Source organism: Pinus tabuliformis, chromosome 7 (genome assembly GCF_031772625.1).
Source record: "Pinus tabuliformis cultivar Carrire ecotype Pingquan chromosome 7, CPIR1, whole genome shotgun sequence".
Lineage (NCBI taxonomy): Eukaryota > Viridiplantae > Streptophyta > Pinopsida > Pinales > Pinaceae > Pinus > Pinus tabuliformis.
The window spans coordinates 522,260,960-522,285,870 of NC_142293.1; positions in this window are offsets into that span (position 1 = coordinate 522,260,960).

Consider the following 24,911-nt stretch of genomic DNA (forward strand, 5'->3'; position numbering starts at 1 on the left):
CCTGAGACCTGAAGACACGTGGTGTTCTAGTTGTCATGTGGTGCTGACGGGTGTTCTTCAATAATTAGACACTTGTAGGTTTCATGGTCATCCTCGTCATTTTGCAGCTCACCTGTGTCTTCCTTCGCTAAAGTTTCTCGATTTTGCTCTGCTGTGAAAGGCTCACCCTGAGCAGTATCACTCTTCTTCGTTGCGTGAGTGGGACGACCTTCATCTCTGGAAGGCTCCTCCTGAAACATGACTGTAATGGTGGCCATGATAATAGGTTGATTCAGAGTGCAATGGTATGTGAATTGGGCAGAATGGTTGTATTGCTGAGAGCTGGAAGAGGGAGCAATGGCTGAAGGATGGGTTTGCGAGGGCTGGGAGCGAACAGCATGAGTGCAGCCTCTGTCGCTGCGTGTATCAGGATAACGAGTTGAGATGGAATTAGATGAGGGGGAAGAGGAGTCAGAGACCATTGAGGGCGAAGGATGGAGCGGTCTACCTCTGTTGCTGCCTCTCCTGCTACGCATTCACTGGCGCATTTGAGGCATAATGGCGTGGGGAGGAAGGGACTGTCTGTAAGAAGTCGGCACTGAGCTGAAATTGGAGGCAGAAGGCTCAGAAGGCTCTGAGGGGGGAGTCAAGTTGCATATCAAACTTTGAGAGAAATGGTTGCCCTTTCCTAATTCTGTGTAGTAGAGAATATTGCATCGCCTGCCTGTTGTAGTGCAGGTGCTTGGCTCCACTGCAGCCAGGGGGCAATTGCAATTCAGAGGCAGAGGAGCAAAAACATAGGAGGTGGGTCGAATATTACCTGAGGTCTCCATGATGCAGAGCCGAGGTGGGATGGTGCTGGTGAATTGGTTCGAGTGTCGCATTGAATGGCATTTACGAATGTTGTGTGATGGATTTATTACTTTTTGTGGGATCTTACAGGTGGCCATGTGGTGATGCCACTTGCCGACCCGTTCCACTGCCATCCTGTCATCCATTGTGTACACCCGCATCCAAGAGTTTTGCTTCTTTGCACACCAGGTCAGTTCATTCCTATGATTGAGTGCTATCATTAAGTATGGTGAGTGATCCTGATCTGAGTACTTGATCTGTCTGCCCCTGTATTTGCCAGAAGATCAGCAACCTTGTTGCCTTCTCTCTTGCCATGATTGAAGGTGATAGCTCTTTTTTTTTTAACCATTGCTCAATGAGTTCTAAATGAGCCGCCAGTCTCCAACTAGTAGCCAATTTAGAAGCTGGGGTCCCCAATTGAATTTGGGTAGCCATGTTGATGAGGATTTGGGAATCCCCTTCGATTATAACAGGGTGAAAATTGTGTTGATGAGCCAAACATAGTCCCTGCCATAGTCCTTCCAGTTCTACTGAGTTATTCATATCCAAACCAATTGATCCAAAATACAGTAGAAGAGGGGTGCCTTCATGATTCTTGAAAATGCCTCCATATCCTGCCTTGCCCGGGTTACCTTTTGAGGCCCCATCAAATTTTAATTTGATCACCCATGTGGGAGGGGGATTCCATTGAGTGGAAGGCCTAGAAGTGGTGGTAGATATGTTGTGATCATCCTGAACCGATGGAATCCAGATATTCCAATTTTCCCAAATATTTCGTTCATGTGCCTCAATGGGAATATCATCTACCTGCCATTTCTGGAGGGCCAAGGTTTCTTGAATGTTCTGGCAGAAATTGTTCCAAATAATATCCAGGGAAGTGCATTGATTCTTAAAGATTCACTTATTCCTTTCCTTCCAAATTTTCCAAAGAAGCAAACTCGAAAGAATTTGCCATAGAGAATTTAGTAGCTTGTTGTTATAGGGAGAAGAGGCCCAGTTGCGGATGGTGCTTATAATGTCCCTAGAGATTCTATAGGCTCTTTGACACCTGAAGCTAAGTTTTTCCAATAATTTGTTGGCCAAGTTGCATGAATCCATGAGGTGCTGAATGGTTTCGCTTTGTTGCTTGCAATTGGGGCAATATGAGGGTCCTTGGAACCCTCTTTTAATGAGATTGTCCCATGTGTGAATTCTTTTATGACAAAGTAGCCATTAAAAGTAGATACTTTAGGCCATATTCCAGGGGTCCACATACGTTCCCAGACTGGGTCCACTGGGGCCTGAGCTTGAATCATCAGTCCATATGCCTCCTTAGTTGAGAATATTCCTTCTGAGATGTATCCCCATCTTAAAAATTTTTATTTTTTTTTTTTGGAATGTCTGATTTTCCTATTGTTGAGCTCTATGTGCATTGCTTTGTAGAAGTCCTTTGTTTCTTGATGAATGATCTATTCGGCCTTTTTCCATTGATTGTATCCCTGATTGATATGTTGAGTCCAGTGCTAAGAGACTTTTTCATTCTGTGGAATATCATATTCCTCAAGATTTTGGGGAGGGATGGCTTCTAATAGTTTGGGTCGTTGTTGCCATGAGCCAACCCAAAATTGAGAAGTGCCCCCATCTCTTATCTCCCAAAAACTATGTTGTTGTATCATTGCCTGTGCTGTTTTGCTGCATTCCAAATTAGAGAGCCTGCATTATTATTTGTGAGTCTGATAAGCTCTTCCGGTGGTCAATTATTTGCATATTTTGCAGCCCATAATTTGGCCCATGGTGTGTGTGGGGCAGATAACCATTGCCACCATAATCTTGCCCCCATCATTGCATTACTATGTTGAGGATCCTGTAATCCAAGGCCTCCCTGCTTTTTTGGTGTGCATATTGTCAACCATTTCACTAGGGCCCATTTTCGATTGTGCCCTGAGGATCCCCATAGAAAGTTGCACTATATGTCCTTGATCTTTTTTAGAACCCACTTCGGCACTGCGAGAACAGAGAAAAGATATAGAGGCATAGTTTGTAGTACCGCTTTGACCAGAACAAGCCTGCTTGCCATATTGAGGGCTCTATGAGTCCATAAAGATAAGCGACCTTCAAGTTTCTCTAGGAGTAGATGCCAGGATGCATGCTTTATAGCAAAGTCGATCAATGGTGTGCCCAAGTATTTGGAGGGAAGATTGGCGATTGAAAAACCTAGGATTCTAGCAATATTTCTTTGTGTTACTGGGGGAGTGTGAAAGAAGAAGATTTGAGGCTTAATAGTGTTAATGGTGGTTCCAGAAGCCTCAGAGAAGGTATCTAACATAGATTTGAGTGTATGAGCTTCTTGGACTGAAGGGTGCCCAAACAACATATTATCATCCACGAATTGTTGATGAGTCATGGCAAAGATGTCGTGGATAGAGATGCCTCTGAGGGCTTGAGAATGAAGAGAATGATTTATAAGGTGACCCAAGCCTTCTGCCATGAGGACAACAAGAAAGGGGGAAAGGGGATCGCCTTGACGAATGCCTCTAGAGGGGGAGAAGGGATGAGAAGGGATGCCATTTACTAAGATGGAGAAAAAGGTGGATGATATGAGATTCATAACCCATTTGACCCAGGCTGGGCTAAAGTCAAAGGCTGTAAGCATTTGTTTTATGTATGTCGAGCTTAATTTATCAAATGCTTTAGATAAGTCAATTTTGAGAAGCATACCTTCTTGTTTGTTGTGCTTTAGGGAGTGAATGATTTCATGCGTCAAAATTATGCCATCTAGGATTTGACGTCCTTCAACATATCCTGATTGTTCCTGCGACATGAGTATGGGGAGCAGCAGCTTGAGTCTGTTGGTGATGACTTTCGAGATGATTTTGTATATAACATTGCAGAGTGCTATGGGCCTGAACTTCTCCGGAGTGTTTGGTTGTTCTTCTTTGGGGATGAGAGCTATGATGGTTGCATTTAAGAATGGCAGAAGCCAGTGCATGGTCCAAGATTCTTCCACCACCTTCCAAACCTCCAGGTTAATGAGATCCCAGAAGTGATGGAAAAAGTTGGAGGTGAATCTGTCAGGTCCAGGGGCTTTCCCATCTTTTAATTGAGCTACTGCTGATTCGACTTCCAGAAGAGTGACCGGTCAAAGTAATAGCTGATTGTGCTCTTCTGTTATAATCTTCGGCACATGTTGAAGAATTTTGTTTACGGTCGATTGCCTATTTACTTGAGGCTCTTGATGTACAAATTTAAATTGGGTGAGGATTTCTCTTTCAATGTCAGCATGTTCCTCCATTCTGTCTCCCTGCTGATTCTAAAGTTGTGCAATGTTATTATGCATTCGTCTCTGGATGGTTGTACGATGAAAGAATTTGGTATTCCTTCCCCCTCTTTTAACCATCTGATTCTCGACTTTTGTTTCCAAAGCATCTCCTCTTGCTTCCTTCTGTCTTCTAGCTAAGTGAGAATATCTTGTTCTTGATTTGCTAGTGTTTCGATTCTCCCTTCCTCAATAATTCTCTGCTGGAGCTCAATCATACTTTGCTCAAGCATTTTTTGAGCTTGAAAAATATTACGGAAGGTAGATTGATTCCATTGCTTAATTTTCCCTTTGAGATTCTTTAGTCGTTGTTGGAATTGATACATTATTGATCCTTCAAGAGGAGTGAAATGTTCCTAGGATATTTTGACTATATTTTTGAAGTCTGGATGAGAAAGCCAAAAAACTTCAAATCAGAAAGGCCTTCTGGTAGAGTTTCCCGATCTTTGCCACTAAAGTGAAATGGGCCAATGATCCGAACCTGACAGAGGCAAGATTGAGGTTGTGATGTCTCCTCCCATGTGAATGGCATTGTCTAAAATGAGAAATCAACCGAGATGTTATTTGTTGGGATCCTGACCTTTTGTTATTCCAAGTATAGATTCCATTATTGAATGGAAAATCTATCAGCTAGTTGTTTTGTATGTAGTCTCTGAAGTAGCTGCTTTCATTATCCAATTTGACTCTGCCTCCTTTTTTTTCTTTCATCTTAGTAATCATGTTGAAATCCTAGCCTATGTGTTATCGGGAAAACTAGTGTCTATGTAGAGCTGCTAGTCCCACTAAGGCTGGTAGCTACCTTAGAAACAAACAAACTAAAAACTACCTTCGTTTTCCTTTATGAGAAATAGATAAGAGGGGAATAAGGAGACCAACCTCTGTATTACGCTTGGTTCCTTGCTCGATTCCTCTCCCTTCTGATAGGTCTTCACCACTCACTTCCTCGTCTACCCAGCTTCAAAGAGCACCTGTAAAATCAAAGCAGCATAACACTATCCAAGAACATAGATCTATTATCATAAACAATATAGGACCAGATGTATATTGACCACACAAATGCATATAACATCAATCATACAAGAATGTGGAGGAAAACTTGAATAGCTTTATTGATAATCAAGAAAGAGCAAAGAGGATTACAACCAATTGTTTTGACCCAACATCATCCTCTCAGCAAGAAAGCCCTTCTTCACCTTATGAAAAGCTTAGATCACCCAACACTATGATATTGCACCAAGAAACCAACAGCACTTCCTTACAAGATACGAAATTCCTGCCTCTGGATCTCTAGGATGAGGGATCCATATATAGATGTTTGCAAGGAAAATGAGTCAGCTTTTAAGATTTGATTAGTGTCCTCTCTCTGATAGTTCTTGATTCCACTTGGAGATTGATGATCTCTTACTCATCCCTGGTCGAATGCAGAGAGGCAAGTGTCACAGGAGAAGTTTCTGGAAGATTCCATGCTCCTCCACCTTGCGGATTGACCCTGCCATTTTTCCACTCTCGCCCATCGCACCCCATAGAAGGGATTTTCAACATGCATCGCACCTACTGTGTGTATTCAGGTGGGATGCAACGCACTTTGACCATGGAGCAGGTGAAATGGTCCAGTTTTGACCAGTTCTGAGTAGTTTTTCATGGAGAACTTCTGGGAGATGCTGTAATCAGTTGACCTTGTTCATTTAGGGGTTGGAACAACACTTTTAGGGACTTAGGAGCCCTTGGTTTATGGACATTTGTGATTGGGGTTGCAGTGCCCAAAAATGTCTATAACAGTTGCCCCCTAAAGCATGAGGTCGTTAATCTTTTGATGTCAGGTGAAATGCTTTATCATGAGGATCCGAAGTTTTTTCAAGCTGGAAGGCGACCTGTAATAAGATACAATACAATACATTATCTTCATAATATTTTCATGATCTAGCTGAGGCGGGTTTTCCATGCTCAGCTTTATAAATTCATTTTCATGTACATGAGACAGACAATCATCTGAGTGTAGACTGATGATTCTGGTAGAGCCATCATCCCTTAGATTGGATGATTATCTGTGCAACAATGATGTACACTTGATGTCTCTATTTTCCTGAATATATATCGCAACCCGGATGGATGAAACTAGATCTGGGGTCTTAAATCTCGTGCGATATTCACTCAAAGTACAAGTCGATCCATGTGAGAGATGTTTTGGAGTCGAACATGGAAAGACATCGCCTGATTACCAGCCAATGATGTAAGCCATTAACAGGCGCGAGAGGAATCACCGATAATGATGATGACCCTCAAGGTACTACAATACAATTCACGTGGTTTGAATAAGGGACTTAGCGTCGAACACCACGCAAAATATTTCGATCGAAGGCCATTGATGTAAACCTGTCACCAGAAGTGAGAAACTTGCCATTGAGCAATGCAAGCTTCAAAGTACTGAAAGGGTTGTTCCTGGATCGACTTCTTGGATAATGAGCTGATGTCGACAAGAAGCGATCCGTCATAGGAGGGACTTAGTGAATCCCACATCAATGACACAGAATGGAGCAAATGATTTTAATGGAGGTGAAAACGATCTGGTGATATAAGGTTCAGGGTGGCAGTCATGAAAGAATGGAGCGTAAATGTATTGCAGTGGGTGAGACACAGGTGAATTCTCTGAGCAACTTCTCTTGAAAATATCGGCGACACTGACATGATGGATTGGTAGCATTAACCCCAAATATGGATGGTGTGAAAGAACCATGGTGATGTGACCAGTGAATGGAACAACACAACCCGACTCGGATGCGGAGTGAAAGTGTCATGTTCAAGAGCGACTTGCTACCAACAAAGTTTCTTCAAGTTTTCTTCCCAATTTTTCCCCAGTCATTGTTGACCAGTACCTCTTTATTTTTGTCAAGCTTGAGGAGGATAACATATGCTTGTTCTATAATTTTCCCTTCGGGCAAACCATCGCTATGTTTTAACGAGCCTAGCGATAGTGAAACTCGTTCTTGTCTATTATGGACAAGTTTGTCGCTATTCAGTTTTAACGAGTTTAACGACAAAGATAACTCGGTCCTTTTCAATTTTAGAGAGTCTGAAAAGGGATGTAAAGGAAACTCCAAAAGTCCTTTTTTTTCATCTAATCCCTTAAGTCCGAAAAAGTATAAAATAATACAAAAGGGATGAGTTTTCGGTAATTTTAATGAGCCGAACAAAACAAGTGCTCGATCTTTTTGTGTAATAATCCCTTAGGTCCAAAAAGATTAAAATCTAAAGGAGGGATAGCACTTCCGGTCACTTTAACGAGCTGGAGAGGCCAATGGCTCGACAATCTTTTCATATTTTACGAGTTAGTTGAAAAGAGCTTAAAGGAGACTCGTTTTTTGAGGAACGATTGATAGATTCGGGTAGAAGCTGATTCCAGGTAAGGTTTGGAATTTTCCAATCATGGCAGTGTCACAAGGATGGCTAACAGGATCACTCTTCATAGCTGTTCCTCAAAAGGGGTAAAAAATCAAGTGGAGGTGAATGATCGGCCAATACAAAGTGGAGGTGATGATGAGAACACGACCAAGGCTTCAAAAGGCTGATGATAATACATTCACGATGGTTATTTACCGGAAAATGGTTCATTTTTTAATGAGCTTAAACACTGGGGGAAACACTTGCTCATTGCTTATGTTTATTTTTTAACGAGCTTGAATTCCGCGTTAAAACTGCTCGATCCAGTCGTATAATAAGGATGTCTCATCTAAGATGCCATTTTTAAGAAGCTTGCACCTTACAAAGCTTTGCTCGCATCCTTTCTTTATGCAAGTTAGGAAACGACCAATCCTACGAGTTTAAAGGGTTAGAGGACCTATAAATTTAAAAAATAAATGATCGCTCTTTGCTTGCATGCCAAAAGGTTTGCATGCCCCCAGGTATAGCGAAAAATTTCCAGGTTACCAAAGATTGTTCCATCTGTGTCACAGACAAAACACTTCCTCGGCGATGTCTACCGAAATAGACAAAGGTGAGTGGCGCAGACGCCTCCACTCACATAACTTTGACGAGGGAATCTTATTCCAGCCTAATCCCATTTTCCTAAATGGACGGGTGTGTCAGACTAGTCATATATCCTCCGCAGAAACCTACCCTATACCCAAGGTTTTCCTGTCGAAACAGGCCAGGGTGCATGCCCCCTGGGTTTCAGTCATGTCCTCCGAATCACTCGTGCTCATCAGGAGGATGGACTGGGGATTGATGAGACATTCCTTGCGTGAAAAGACCATTCAAGGTTGGTATATGACTATTTTCTATGTGTGAACCGGGAAATGAAAGCTGGTCTACGAGCTTGACCACTCTTCCTTCGTGCGGAAAACACATTACTCTAAAGAGTGAGGAGACGACGGCTCCCATGCAATAAATATAGTCCCATCCAAGGAGTAGATTATAATCCAGGGGTCCTTGGACTACCATTACGTTCATGTGAATGGTTTTCCTTCTCAACATTATTGGCACATCGGGAAGGATCCCTAACGGTCGACTGGTTCCTTTGTCAAAGCCTGTTAGATTTCTCATCTCAGGCAAAAGCGATGGCGAACCAAGCGCTTTCCAAGCAGTTGAGGAAAGGATACTCACAGAAGCCCCTTCATCTATGATGGTACCGACCATGACCATTCTATATATTTGAGCAATGATTCGAAATGGTACACTAGCCAGTAAACAGGGTCTGCCTAGTAGATTCCAGTCAAAGGAAACAACCAGGTTGCTTGGAGGTGGGACCAAATAGACGCCGGATATGACTCTGACGAACTTCCTTCCTGCGGTAAAGGAACGGGTAGACTGCCCCCATGTTCATCGGAGTCTGTGCTTACGAAGAGAATTTGAACGGTGTCGTTCTTGTTCTCTTCAGTGACTGTATCATCTGAAGATTGATCCTCTGAAGGCAAGACCGGGTCAACTGCCGCCTCGACCTTTTGACTTTCGTCTGGTGTGGATTCAGATGGTTTATCTTCAATGATAGACGCTTCAGCCGACCACAAGGGCGTGTCAGCCGGATTTTCAACTAGTGACGGACTCGGCAAGAGTTTCTTATATCCAGGAGGAAGCCGTAACGGTGAAACCGGACGGTCGTCCAAAACTCTTTTAGCTTCGTCTAAGAAGGGACAACGGTGGACGGCGTGATCGCCTTCACACAATTTACAAGGAAATTTATATTTTCCTTTTTGTCCAGGGGCTTCACTTTCACTAGTTGACGGTGTATGTTCAACATGATCATCAGAGGTTGATGACACCAGATTGTGCAAACGAGGAGACCAGTCCCTTAAGATCCGAGGGATGAAAGGACAATCTCGATGATAGTGGTCTCCTTTGCAAATGACACATGGCGATTTAGGCCTGGTCGGTGCAGTGTGTGGATTTTCGCTAGACGATGCTTGGTTGCCCCTTTTCGCCTTTGGCTCCTTCTTCTTCTTCTCTTTCTTCTTCTTCTCCTTCTTCTTCTCAGTTACTTGATTTTTGGCTTTATCAGCTTCATCAAGCGAAGAGGAAGGAGGAGAGGAAGAATTGGACGAAGTAGAGGGTTGGGGGGTAACTCTGGTATCGTTTAGTTGCTGACTTGATTGTTCAGGAATCACGGTGTTCTGAACGACAGAAGTTGAGAAGAGCCATACGGGCAAGCCGATTGTCAATCCTGGAAGAGACAATGTGGCCATATGGGGTGCACCAACATCTCCCCAAGAGGAGAAGGGACTAGGATTTCCTCCAAGGGGAACTCCTTGGTTGGTGGACTCCATTTTTCTCAACCTAAGACCAATGTAGGAAAGGTGATGTTTATTCTGTTTAAAATAAATTTTAGACGCTTTGACACAACTTGTTTTTTCAATTTTTAAGAGTCGAGAAAAAACAAAAGATGACTCTAGTTGCCTTCGATTTTTAATGAGCCTGAAGTGACAAGTGCTCAGATGGACCTTTTCCGTTAAGGAGTCTGAAAAGGAATGAAAGGGACTGCTCTGGAAATCTAGACAGAGGGATTACCAAACCAATCGCAAAACTGCAGAATAATTTTTACGGTACGACAGTCAATCTTCCCGAATGCTGTGTTCAGTGCATTGCGATTGATAGGGCAGCAGACACGGCTTCCTATGGATAAAGGATATAGCCTATTGTGGTCTCCCAAAATATACTCGACGGTACGTGGGAGCACAAGTCCGTACTGGCACTTATCATCTCAAAGTGGAGGAATCACCCAACTAACAGTGAAAACAACAGTTACCAGGCTTTACGACGCCAAAATACGTCTCTAGCCTAGACTTCTAGATGTTGTGCGTTAGGTTCCAAAGTGTTTTTAGATTCATTAAATTTATTTTATAGTTGATCTTGCTTAAGAAATTTTCCTTTCAGGTTCACCACGTGATGTAGATGTACAATTCCTAAAATGCAATCTAAGATGATAAACAGTCGTTTAATCTTCTTTTTGCAATGAAAATCCTAGCTACTAAGGAAAGAGAGATGGCGTTCTTTCAACAAAGAGCAGAGAGAACACACTATATGCACTGTCCTAAATCAAACCAAAAAACAATCTAAATGCAAATGCACATGCATGTATTTGTTTTCAGCCTTCTTGATGTGTGAATGATAAAAAGAAAGCTAAGCGCAAATCTGAATTATTTTTCAAAGCGACAATTATTAACAAGCTTCTTTTCAAAACAAAATGAGGACAATGACGACACTTTGTTATTTGGAATTGAAAACTTGCTTTCGACACTTGAAAAACTACTAATTCAAATCAAATACAAGAGTAACAGTGTAATCGACTATCAAGAACAATTAGATTCTCTTCTATGACTGAAAACGACACTTGCAACACTTTCAAATCAAGAAACGACAGTTCAATTACGCTACTTCTTTGTAAAGGAGAACTGAAAATGACTCAAAAATACATAAAAAATTTACAGTTCTTTGCACAATGGAGGCGGAATAACGGCAAGGAAGGGGGGTTTCAACAGAGGTGTACTGACTACAGGCAGCAAAACTCCTGAATAGAGCTGAAAAGTATGAACACAGAAGCTAAAATCTAAGAGCAGAAGAGGTCTGATCAGCGCACCTGTAGCACAGGGAAACTGAAATGCAACGCACCTACTACACTCGGGAAGTGCAATGCATTCAGGTTTCAAAGAAGACACAGTGCGATGGACCAGGGACGAGACTTTAGCTGGGTTCTGGGTCACAGTTTGCAGCTCAGTTCAGGGATTTAGGCCGAGCAAGTGGTAATCAGTAAATCAATCACAGGGGTAGATCTTATGAGGTTACTAGAGCCACCACAAGGGCAATTAGAGAGCTTGTAAATCAACTGTTTAATTCATAAACAAAACCCGAAGATAGACTGAAGCAGCATTGATCTACTTTGCACTTGCATAGAAAATGCAGTTCGAAGGCTAGCTGGCTTGACTTCAAGCTCCGTCTATAAGTTTATAAAGTAAACAAATGTAGATAAACAAACAATCTATTCGCTCCCCAGCGGAGTCGCCATTTTGTTATCGGAAAACTAGTGTCTATGCAGAGCTGCTAGTCCCACTAAGGCTAGTAGATACCTTAGAAACAAACAAACTAAAAACTACTTTCGTTTTCCTTTATGAGAAATAGATAAGAGGGGAATAAGGAGACCAACCTCTGTCTTGCGCTTGGTTCCTTGCTCGATTCCTCTCCCTTCTGATAGGTCTTCGCCACTCGCTTCCTCGTCTACCCAGCTTCAAAGAGCACCTGTAGAATCAAAGCAGCATAACACTATCTAAGAACATAGATCTATTATCATAAACAATATAGGACCAGATGTATATTGACCACACAAATTCATATAACATCAATCATACAAGAATGTGGAGGAAAACTTGAATAGCTTTATTGATAATCAAGAAAGAGCAAAGAGGATTACAACCAATTGTTCTGACCCAACATCATCCTCTCAGCAAGAAAGCCCTTCTTCACCTCATGAAAAGCTTAGATCACCCAACACTATGATATTGCACCAAGAAATGAACAGCACTTCCTTACAAGATACGAAATTCCCGCCTCTAGATCTCTGGGATGAGGGATCCATATATAGATGTTTGCAAGGGAAATGAGTCAGCTTTTGAGATTTGATTAGTGTCCTCTCTCTGATAGTTCTTGATTCCACTTGGATATTGATGATCTCTTACTCATCCCTGGTCAAATGTAGAGAGGCAAGTGTCACAGGAGAAGTTTTTGGAAGATTCCATGCTCCTCCACCTTGCGGATTGACCCTGCCATTTGTCCACTCTCGCCCATCGCACCCCATAGAAGGGCTTTTCAACATGCATTGCACCTACTGTGTGTATTCAAGTGGGATGCAATGCACTTTGACCATGGAGCAGGTGAAATGGTCTAGTTTTGACCAGTTCTGAGTAGTTTTTCATGGAGAACTTCTGGGAGATGCTGTAATCAGTTGACCTTGTTCATTTAGGGGTTGGAACAACACTTTTAGGGACTTAGGAGCCCTTGGTTTATGGACATTTGTGATTGGGGTTGCAGTGCCCAAAAATGTCTATAACACTATGATTCATAGTGGGTGGGTTCTGGTGGAATTGAGAGCTTCCAATGTGTTTAGCAGTGCCATCTTTTGCAGTGAGTTTGAGGAAAATAGACATTTGACAGATGACCATGTATATTAGTTCCTATGATATGGAAAGTGGCCTGTATGAGATGATGGGAGGCATGAAAGTCTGTAAGTAAGATAGCTTGTGTATTCCAAGTGATGGCTAGTCCTCCTGAGGCACCAGAAGCATCCAATGTAACTGATTGACATCCTGGCCAAGCTTTGGATAGAATGGAACTCAGTGTTTTACTTTCTTGCATGAGGAAGATTTGTGGTTTTTCATGTTGTATCATATTTTTTATCATTCTGTATTTCCCAGGACTATTGAGCCATCTTATATTCCATAAGATGAGTTTCATGGTTGACCAATGGGTAACAGTCTATAATACTTAGTTAACTTAGAACATCTGCCTGACTCCACCAGCATTTCCCCAATGATGATGGTTCTTTGCTGATCTATATTTCTACCTCTTTTCTTACTGTCTTTGTGGATATTTTTGCCATCCAAGTTGCTGCCTGGTTGTATGCCTAAGGTTCTCTACTGATGCACTCTTGAAAGGACTACTTCCAAATTTTCAAGTTGCCTTTCCGAGATTTTTCAAACTCTTTCTTTCTGCAAGCTTGTTCAAGACTGAAGATGTCTAGGTCTCCGAGGTCAAAGCTCTCTGGTTCTTCTTCCATGTGGCTTTGTTGGCTGCTCTCAAGCATTGAGTTAGTTGTCTTGGCTGGATCTAATGAAAAGTTGTCGATATCCATTCCTTTTGCCTACCCTAGGACTATATCTGTCTCCTGGATGGAGATGGATGGAGAGGCTACTCTCTTTGGGTCAATTTTTTGATCATGCAAAGGCAGACTAGACTCATTAAGTTGCATGAGGTGGATGGCATGGTGGGTGGTTCAATCGTTTTGGACAAATCTGCTTCAGGCATGGAATGTTGTGACAAAATATCAAAGTGATTGCTGGTGGAGGGTGCAGAGGAAGTGGGCAAGGGGTTTTTGGGGATAGGTGGGGGATTTTTGGTGTGCCTCTTTCGATTGGCGACCTTGGTGAATCCTTCAGAGTCATATTTTTCCAAGTTATCATTGGTTTTGGGGGAAGCATTTAATGGACAGTCGCGGAATATATGGCCATGAGCATGGAATTTTCTACATCTGAAGGGCACATGTTCATAATCGATGGGCTGAATCCATTCAAAATCATCATGAAGAAGGCTTACCGAATCCGTGAGGGCTTTGCCGAGTCACATGTAAACGCAGATGCAGGCATACGAGGTGTACCTTTGGAGCTTTGTTTCCTCTGCAATTTTTATGAATTCTCCTAGTCCATTGCCAATGGCTTTGAGCAATTCTTCATCCCAATATTCCAGAGGCAAAGAGTACATTCGCATCCAGACTGGTGCCTAGCTGAAGTCCTCTTTATCTCGATTAAATCTTTCAATCCAATCCCTTAAATACAGACCCACTGCATTGAAGAAATAAGGGCCACCATCTAAGATTCTATTCCTGTCTTCTATGCAATTGAATATAGCAGTGAAGAAACCTTTTGGCCCTAGCTATAGAGTAACATGTCCTTTTGGTTTCCATTTTGAAGTAATTCACCCCTGCAAGGATTTCTCAGTTGGCTAGAAACCAATGAATTTACCTATAAGCGCATGAGCCTTCATAAACTGTATTTTGGTGTTGATCCGATGGCTTGGTAAGTCGATCTTGGGGCGATCTACTGCGATGGGCTTGCATTTGGACGATGTTGCCTTCATGGGTGCTGCATTTCCCATGGAGGTACTCTCCATCCCTTTGTTCAAATCTTCTGTCTCCTACTGTTGGGCGGATTGGTTCTGCGGATGTACCATTGTCACAGACGATGGAATTTCAATTTCATCATTATTCCAGTTGGGATTTCGTCTGTCATTGTTATCTGTGGGGGGAGGACCCATGCCCTCCCCCATATGAATATTCATGATGTATACTTTGTCAGTGCGTCTAAACCAGTGCTTAAGAGACTACTTCGTTGCACTGGAGGCCTGCCGCACCTGTGCTTCTGTCGTGGTAGGGTTTGTCAGAAACCCTAGACATCAAACACACATCAAGAGTAGTCTTACAATCAAAAGAATAATTATTACTATTAATTAGTATTACTATAGTTAATTATTAATTATTACTATTAATTAATTATTAGTATTATTATTAATTTATACTAAGAATTATTTATATTTAGATCAAGATTAAGAATAGTTCTATAAATCATAAAATTAATTTCTTGATAATTAGATTTAATAATAAATAGTTTGTAAAAATCTTCATAAAATAAAAATTATAAGAATTACAAAAATAAAAAACCTAAAAATATGGATAATAATAAATATTAAGAACCGACCTTCATCTCATCAAAACAACTCACCTCATAACTATTTAAAACTCTCATTTAGCTCTTCTACTATCAACATTCAAAAATAGTCCTAATGATGGATCCCTGTTGGGATTTGAAACGTTGACAGAATGTGGTTATTACTGTGGGTTCTCTAGTAACTAACTCAGAAAATATAAACCACAGATGTTTAAAATCCAAGATAACGACTGACTTACCACCGTATTAAATGCATTCATATGCTCTGTCTCCATCCTTCATCCTCAGGTTATACATCTTTTTCTGTAGGAATAGTTTGTTCACCAGAGACTTAGATTGGTAAAAATTCCCTAACTTGTCCCACAAAGCCTTTGTCGTAGCTTCCCCCTGATACATTCAACAATACTGAATCTGAGATACACAATCATATTGTGATCTTTGCTTTTCGATCCAACTTCATCAAGTCTCCATCTGACGTTGTCATGGTTTAGTACCCAGATCTACAGCAATCCACTGATCTTTATCCACCAGCATATCCTCCATCTTAAATTTCCACAACTCAAAACTCTGGCCATTAAATTTCTCGATCTTTATCTTTCCACTACTTGCCACCTTCTTTCACCACAAGAATTGATCTCGCAAATCTCCCACTGAACAAGGTCTACCACAGGCCCAAGCAAAACCCCTCAGCAACAAAGGCATCCCCTTGAAGCCAAAACAACTATGATACCAAATGTACGTTTTTACCCTATACAGAAATTACCTGATAAATAATAAAAAAAATAAAAATAAAATAAAATAAAATAAAATAAAATAAATAAATAAAATAAAATAAATAAATAAAAACAATAAATAAAAAAAAAATAAATAAATAAAAATAAAAATAAAAATAAAATAAAAAAATAAATAAAATATAAATAAAAAATAAATAAATAAATAAAATAAATAAAATAATAAAAAAAAATAAAAAAAAATAAATAAATAAAATAAATAAAAATAAAATAAAAATAAATAAATAATAATAAAAATAAATAAATAAATAAAAATAATAAATAAATAAAATTAATTAATTAATTAAAAACAGAAAATAAACAATGGCGAGATCATAAAACATAAAACAGATATACACAGAGATTTTCCCCTAGATTCCAAAACCGGGACTACCAATTGATTTTTCATTATATTTCTTTTAATGTTACAATACATATATATGCATGTCAAAGCATCCATAAACTCCAATCCATTAACCTTGGATTAGAACATAACCATAGTTCCCTTGACCGGATCTGCAAGATACCATGGGCAAAAACCATCATGCCCAAAACCATGTGCAAAACCCATGCACAAAACCATAGGTAGGTCTGCCCACCTAATATAGGGTCCAAAAAAAAAATATCGAGGCGTTGCACCTAGCTAGCCGTGGAAAGAATATAACACACACCAAACATATCATCAGGCCCCAAATTACTCTAATAAGAGTGTGGCCTTTGGAAATTCACCATGTTTTAAGACGTTGAGTTGAATGATGGCGAACCAAGACTAGTTTAGATGTCATGTGTCAAGTATTGACTCAAATTATGGTGACTAGTTGATGCTAAATGATGTACCATGTGTATGAAGTATTAACCTGAATTATGGAAAGGATATACCATAGGTCTGAAGCACTGACTTGAATGATGGTACCATGATGATGTTGTTGATTTTCTTGGAGAATCTAGTAGGGAAGCTATTTAAACAATTTTCCTTATCCTTAATAATTATCTGTGAAATTTAGTTAGCTTCTTTGTGTTATTTATTAAATTATCTTCATCAAGAGGATAAACCATAAATATCATAAAAGATAGAGGACACAAAATATAGGCTCCAAGCCAAGGAAAAACCCTCCAAGGGGAAAATCCAAAAGAATATCTTCTCTTCTTATAGAATTTGATCAAATGAGAAAACCAAGACCCAAAAACAAAATTCAAGACCTCCTCCAAGCCCCAAGTTATCCCTCTAAATATTCCTACTTAAAACACGTTCTAGTCAATAAGGTCAATGAAAGTCAAACTTCAAGATCCTTGGTCAACGCAAAGTTTTGGCCCTCTATTTAAAACTTGTAGTTCAAACCTACAATTTTCGGCCTTCTAGTAGCTATAGAAATCCTAACTTTCGCATGTGTGAGAGAATCCAAGCTCAAAATCATATTTTATTCTTTTCTTTTGACTTCTCCTTCCTTCCTTGATCTTCACTCTTACTTCTTGTCCTTGCTTGCTTCAGACAGAACTTGTTTCTTGTGCAGATTGAATGTGTCAAAAGAGGTGGAAATTGCTTCTATATATACACATCTATGGAGGTCAAATAACCTCTTCTAGGTCGACTTGTCTCTAGCAGGTCCGACTTGTGCTTGGAGGTATTTTTAATTTCTAGACATAAAAATAATATCTTTTGCATGTTACAAGTTTCCCAATAGGGTCTTATACAAATGATATTGGCTTTCTTGACTCATGACAAATATTCTTATGACATGACAAACCCTACAATCATGAAGAACATTCTTAACCTAGTTGATCAATCAAAATAATCTTGAAACCCATGCTTGAAAATAAAAATAAAAATTCTTCTTTTGTTTGTTACATAAGATATACATAATGACATGAGTACAATGACAATTATGGAGATCGAAACTAGTTTTATTTTCCAACAGATTTATCATGCGTCAAAGATGTTTGACTCGATTATGGTAAATGGTTGATGTTATTAGTTTACCATGTGTCACAATTATGACTCGATTATGGTGATGATTTGCTATGACCTTTTCTTACAAAAATTTGTTCATAAGAAGAACATTTGTCTAGTCATTGTGAATACCTCCCTAACTAAGAGGGAGTGTTGAATTTTTGTAGCTATGGTAAGTTTTCATAATTTATATTTTAGCACTTGTAATGAGTAAAGAATTTGTAACGCATGTTCTTCATGTAATTTTGATTATTTATCCCTTGAAAGAATTATTGTAAGACATGTTCTTCATGTTGGATTTAAAAGAAAAAATTTTGAAATTTGAAATTTGAATTTTTGGCTCCAAAATATTCAAGTTGGCTTGGGTGAAGAGACACACCCATTGGCGAAGACATATCACTATAAAAAGGCACTCAACCTGCTCCATAAAAGGCACCATTCGATCTCACAGAAGTAAGACAGTTTTTGGTCATCCAAGCGAAGGACAAGAAGGAAAAGGAGGACGAAAACAAGGACAAAGATGGTATTTCTCTCTATATCTAACTCGAATCTCAATCTCTCTCTAGATCACATGTGTCTCTGGGTAGCATTTTCTGGGCAGGACAAATTTCTAGGAAGACTAGGTCTTACCATAAGCATTGTTGGTTTGTCTGACCCCATAGTTGACTCGCTGCATTAGATATATCTCTTGTTGAACCAAAGAATTTCTCTAAGTAAAAGGTTGTTGGGTTTTTCCCCCAAGTGGGTTCTCCCAATGTAAATCTTGTTCTCTCTTTTTGAATTGCAATCTCTACTATCCTTATGGTTTTATGGTTGAATTTCTGAAGTATAATTGCTTGATGATAAACTACAATTGTTAAAAGAAGATTTATATCATTCAAAATAATTATTAGTATTTCAGAAACTTGTGCTTGTATCTATTGCACTTGAAAAATCAACAATAGATATTATTGAAGGTAACACCTTCACATGCATCTAGAATGGAATACATCATGAGAACATAGAAATAACATACACAATACACAAAGAAGAAGAAAAAATTGGGAAGGAATTCCAACCAAGTTTCTATTGGTCTTAATGTGTATTTATACATAAGAGATGTGGTTGGAGTGGTTGTACCCGCTCCAACCAATCATTCACTTAACCTCATACATTTACCCTTTGTTACTCGCATTGACTTATTACGTATGGTGACTTACATAGGCCTAACAGGCCCCTACAACATATAATAATATTCAAAGCAATGGAATCCTCATTAAGGGCTCCTCGTAGATAAGATTCCCCTTACTATTAAAAGTGTGAGTGACTTTTTGTAATTGATCTCATTTATTAGAAATTGAGTAGAAGTATTAACTAACTTAGCCTCAATGTACATAGTACTTGGCTTAGGTAAGTCCAACTAAACTCCCTCATGGAAGTCTTGGACCTCTTCATTTTCACCGGTATCCTTCTTCCACTAGAGTGATTTTAAGCACTTGAAAGTGCTATAAACAATTGTTTATTAAAGGGTTGTCATTAATTTCAAATTTAAGAGGAGACCAAAGGATGCATGTCAGAGTAGGAGGGATACCCTTTCCATATGTAGGTCTCATCAATGTCACTAGTCGGCCTAGCAAATCTGAGGGGCGTAATTTTAGATATTGGTGCTCTATAAATAATGTGATTTGTGAGTATGTTAGAGCATGGTTGTGGTGGAAGAAACATAATATAATATGTGAATATCTTAAGTAGAGGAGAAATGTATGTGAATTTCTGAGAAGCTAAATTATGAAGGGGGTTTATGGTGTGAAAGAAATACCAAGGCATGAAATACACAATAAGTTAAAAATTTAGAAAAAGAAAACATATTTTTATTATAATGTGAAAATCCCTACAAATCCAAAATTATTGAGTCATTGTCATTAGTTAATGGATATAAAATTTATTGTCAATAGATGATCTGACTATCGAACCCTCGGCATATCGGAACTTTTACATAAGGCAAGGTATGTGAACTATCTGGTGTCCTAATATATTAGCTCTTGGTTAGAGCCCTAGTCAAGAGGGTGCTAAGCTATAACACCTAACAGCTAAGTTCCCTTGGCATATCACCATACCAACATTTTACAAAGACCCAAATTTCATTGATATCTAATAAAGTGCCTAGTCCCAACACTTAGTTCCATAGGTGGTAGGTTTTAGCTCCTGGGAACTCAAAGTCCTTGGCATATTGGCTTTCAGATATTATGAAATATAGTGGAACCTATGATATCTCAATATCTCAATGTCTTAGTTCCATCACCTGATGGGAAAATTACTGACAAGAGACAAAAATATTTTCCACCATTTGGGCCCCATAAATCCTTATTTTGCAGTGACTTTTATTCTGAAATTTTTTGAGTGATTTCCCAATATTCCCAGGAATATTGAACTTTGGTGTTTGGGACCCCCAATGCCCCCTGTCACAACATTTGACAATGAATTTAATGATAGGTTTAAGTCTATCACTCAAGAATTTTCATACTTGGATGTTTATGAATAAGTGTCTTACCAACTCTAAGGTATTAGATATCTTAGTTGTAAAGTTGTCAACTGACAAAGGATTTTTAGTCAGATAACAAAAAAAAAAATCCCATCACAAGGTTTGAATGGATTTTTCTTTTTGTAGGCATTCTTAGTGTTAAGCCTTTTGGGGCATTTTTCAATATATTGATACGAAGTGAAATTTGGTGTTTGTCTAAAAATTTGGCGTTGTGATTATACAAAGGATTCTATAAGCATGTAGACCAATACCAAAGTGCATATAATATAATAATTTTTTGTTGATAGTACCAAGTCTAAAATGTGGATTGAATAAAGTGACTAATTATAAAAGTGTTACGTTGATAAAGCATAGGTTTGGAATTTTGGTTGAAGGCAACACCAACAACGATTAGGCTAAAGGAATTGTCTTGTTTAGAGATAGAGAAAATAAAATGTGAATGCAAAAATATAGATAAGTAGAGTAAACCATTACAAAGTTGATTAAAAAAAAATTAGAAGATGGGTTTGTGTCTCATGTAGGTTGGTGACTACAAATTCTTGCAATAAATGGGATTCGTGTCTCTTGTAGGCTGGTGTGTAAAAATCCTTTTGTTGACAGTGCTGGAAATACGTCAACCAAGGGGATATCCCCGGTATGAAATCCCAATCATACCTCACACCGTTTGGTGTAGGAGTCCCATCCAATATAAAGGCCCAGTTTCCAAATCCTTAAAGATTTGCCTTGGTTCTAGCTATCAGTACAAGAGAGTGATACAATGGTATCTTCGAAAAGCAAGGGAAGTGTGACTGGTGAGTGTGCAGTTGCAACTGTGTCAAGGTTCCTCTACTACAAAATGGGGAGAAAAGTAAGCCTCTATGTGAGAGGTAATATTACCACCTAGGAAGAGACACACATGAACCAGAAAGCCCTGTCTGACATCCAGCGGAATAGTCCACAGCGGATGTGACGGCCGTTACAACCAACAAACAAGGAAATATTTGTCTAGTATCCTGTGGAATAGTCTGCAAGGATGGGACAACATTAACAACCATTGCAGCACATTCTCTATAAGATAAGCACTAAAATAGCTGAAATAATTCAATTATCTTAGTACATTTGAAAGCAAACATGAAATACAAACATCCACATAATAGTCTTACCAACATTCATAGTCCATGCATGAAGAACGTGTTGGTCATAAAAGGCTTATGTTATTAAGCAAAAGTTCCAAGACACATGTTTACAATTTACATCACTAGCCCCAATAGTGGGACATTAGAGCCACTCCTTGCTCCTCAAAGAATTGGTTGATCTGATTAATGCCTTGCGGGAGGAGCCAAGGTGAAAAAGTCCTTTTCTCATACAATGAGGGTGTATATATAACCAAGACGTGATGTTTCCCCTTTGTGACTCTTTGAGTACCCTCATGACTATTCAACTTCCTATGACATTTCAACTTACATGATTTTCCATATTCATGTGTGTCATTTGGACTTCCACTTTAGAATGAATACAATATACATGGTCCACAATGATGATGTGGCATATGACATCTCCTGACAAGAGATGACATGGCAATGATGATATTAATTGGTTGAGTGATATGGAAATGTCAAGTCACTATTACTGTTGTGAATGATGTCTTCTTGAGAATACTCTTGTCTTCCACCTCCTGATGGCTTGGTGGCAGGAATCTTCAAGGATCTCAAGTCTTGGGTTGTTGTCGCGAGTTGGTGTCCCTTTTATTTTCCTTGATAGCTTAGCTTACATGCTCAGCTACAAGAATTTCCTTTGCATGTCTTCCACCTTCATCTCATTCTTCATTGTCCCGCCAGGTTCCTATCTCTACAATTCACTCATGACGAGACGACATTAGCTTGAAATCCTCCTAGCCTATGATGGTGCATTCAGCTTCAAAGAATGAGCTGGAATTAAGTTGTAGGTCAAAGAGGGAGGCTCAATGACTCCGCATTGCATAGTCCTAGCATCCAGGGCTGAGGCTTGAGGCTTGGAACTGCATAATGTGTAATCCAGGCTAGGCTCTGAGGTTCCATTCTCCGCAGTTGTGGAGATGAGTTAGTCTGGTTGAAGGAGGTGCCATTGTGGAAGATTTCTACACAATTCTGGAGAGGGAGGTTGACTAAATTATGCGTAGTTTTGGGAGACAGTGGGTCGGGATGAGGGGAGGACCACTGAAGGAAGCTTTGCATAGTCCTGGAAGGGAAGGATGACTGAAAGGATTGTGTAATTCTGGAAGGGAAGGTCGGTTGTTGGGCTCAGTAATTGCGCAGTGAATCAGCCCTGGGGGATAGGAATTGTGCATTACACAGATACATGGGTCAAGGTCACAACCTTCTGACTGGAACCACGCAATGCGCAATCAAGGTAGGCTGGGTGAAATCAAGTTGAACGGTCAAGGAGCTTCTTCGAAAAAGGCTAAGTGTTGGACTAGTGAGACTGACAAGTGAAGTGGTGAAGCTTCGACTATTTCCTAACACTTAGAATACTTGACAACTCAATAAAATTGATCACCCATGACACATTAACAATACTTTATCTTGTGTGTGACCGCTTCATGACTAGCTACGACAAGTGTAACATCTAAGATAAACTTTATGAAAATCATGACGAAACTTGTGTGACAACACTCAAAACTTTGTGAATGAGTGAGACAGGTGTTTACATGGTTATGAAAAATCATAAAAACAAAGGTGAGACCTTGGAACCACCAGAATGAGCTTATGCATAAAGTGCGATAGCCATCATGCAAAAAGGTGACATCTTGCCTATCTTGCGGAAGGGAGCGAAACACTTAGGGAAAACACATGGAATGACTTTCAGTGTTTCCATCCATACATGTCATTAAAGACATAATGATATGGAAATGGTAAGTTGACCTTCATACTACACTAAGAGGTGCATTTCAACTTCATGAAATATGTGCTTTGTTTTCGTAGCTACCCTCCCAAGGGTTGTGAATCAGATGGATTCTTCATGCAGTCCTGATCTCTGATCTTCTATCATACCCAAGGGTTCCTTGGTCTTCTTATATGATGATTATCTTTTCTCCTCAGCTCCTTAAGTGTCAGTTAGATTGTCTTCCTTCTTCATCTCCTTCATCATCATCATCTTTCCATAGTGTAAGAGAGGACCTGCTTCTGCAACTCACTCATGACGAGATGAAATCAATCTGGAAACCCTTAGCCTAAGATAGAGAACTTGAACTCATGAACTAGGATGGGACTAAGTGACAGGTCAGGGGAGAAGGTCAAGTGACTGCATAGTTCAAGAAGCCAAGGCTCAAGCTTGATCACGGAGACTGTGCAATGCGCAGCTCAGGCCAGACTAAGGGAAATGTTTGCACAGTTCGCACTGAGGGAAAAAATTGTACAGTGCCCACTAAGGGAAAGAATTTCATAGTTTAAGCAAGCAGTTGTTACTATGGGATGAGGCCCTAGGAAGAAAAAATACGTAGTTTCTGGAAGCAAGGGGGACTGGGTCACTGAGAGGCTTGAGGGACAAAAATGCGTAGTTTCTAGAGGCAGTGAGCTCCAACTAAGGGAAGGACATTGGAGGAAGAATTTGCACAGTTTTGGAGGCCAAGGGAGGTTTGGATTTCTTTTCATTGTGTAGTTCTAGTAGACAAAGGAAAATTTTGAAGGTTGAATATGTGAAGTGCGCAGTTTGGGAAGGTCGGATGAGGCTAGTTTGTTAAGAATCCTCCAAAATTTGGCTAAGTGTGGGATCAGTGGAACCGATGTGAGTTGTGATAAAACTTGATTGTGACCACACACTTGAAAACTTAGTGATACAACATAGATCATCCAGAACATATGAAAACATGCTTCCCTTAATGCAATGACCTTTGTGGCAACTTATGACAAGTGCAGATCTGACAATAGACCTTGTGAGGATAATGACGACACTTGTGTAATAGTGTGTGAAACTTTAAAAATGAGTGTGAAACATATCTATATGATGAGAACAACTAATTTTCACAAAGATTTCCCCTTGAATCAAACCAAAACTCCCCTTTTCATCACAAGCGATAATTCTTCTCTCGCCAAGATGACAATTTCTATATAAAGATAAAGGCATGAGCGACTCTTGAGATCCAAGAAGGGAGCTTGAATTCATCAGCTCACCAATAAGTGACTAAGGAACGACTAATCACAGGATCCACAGTAAGCTCTAAAATTTGAGTGTAGGCCAAAATTTTGGAGGGTGTTGCAGCCACTACAACACCTTGCAACAAAGGGGATCGGTGCCTCTTATAGGTTGGTGCCTACAAATTTGATAAATTTTGGGGATTGGTGCCTCTTGTAGGTTAGTTCCTACAAATTATTGTAAGAGTAGGTTGGTGCCTACAAAGAACTATCATTTAAACAAGTTTTGTGGTTTTCTTCTGAAAAGGTTTCCATGTATATGTTTTGTTTCATGTTATGCATATGAGATTGATATTTTATGGTGATTAAATGTTTAAATAAGTGAAATTTGCTTTATACTAATCCTCCCCCCCGCACAACTCAATATAATAGTGAATCAAATAATTGGTATCAAAGCAGTTTCCTTTGGAGGTAGTCTAATAATTGGAAGGAATATCTTGGAGGGGCCATGGCCATTCGAGATGATTCTTTCACAAACA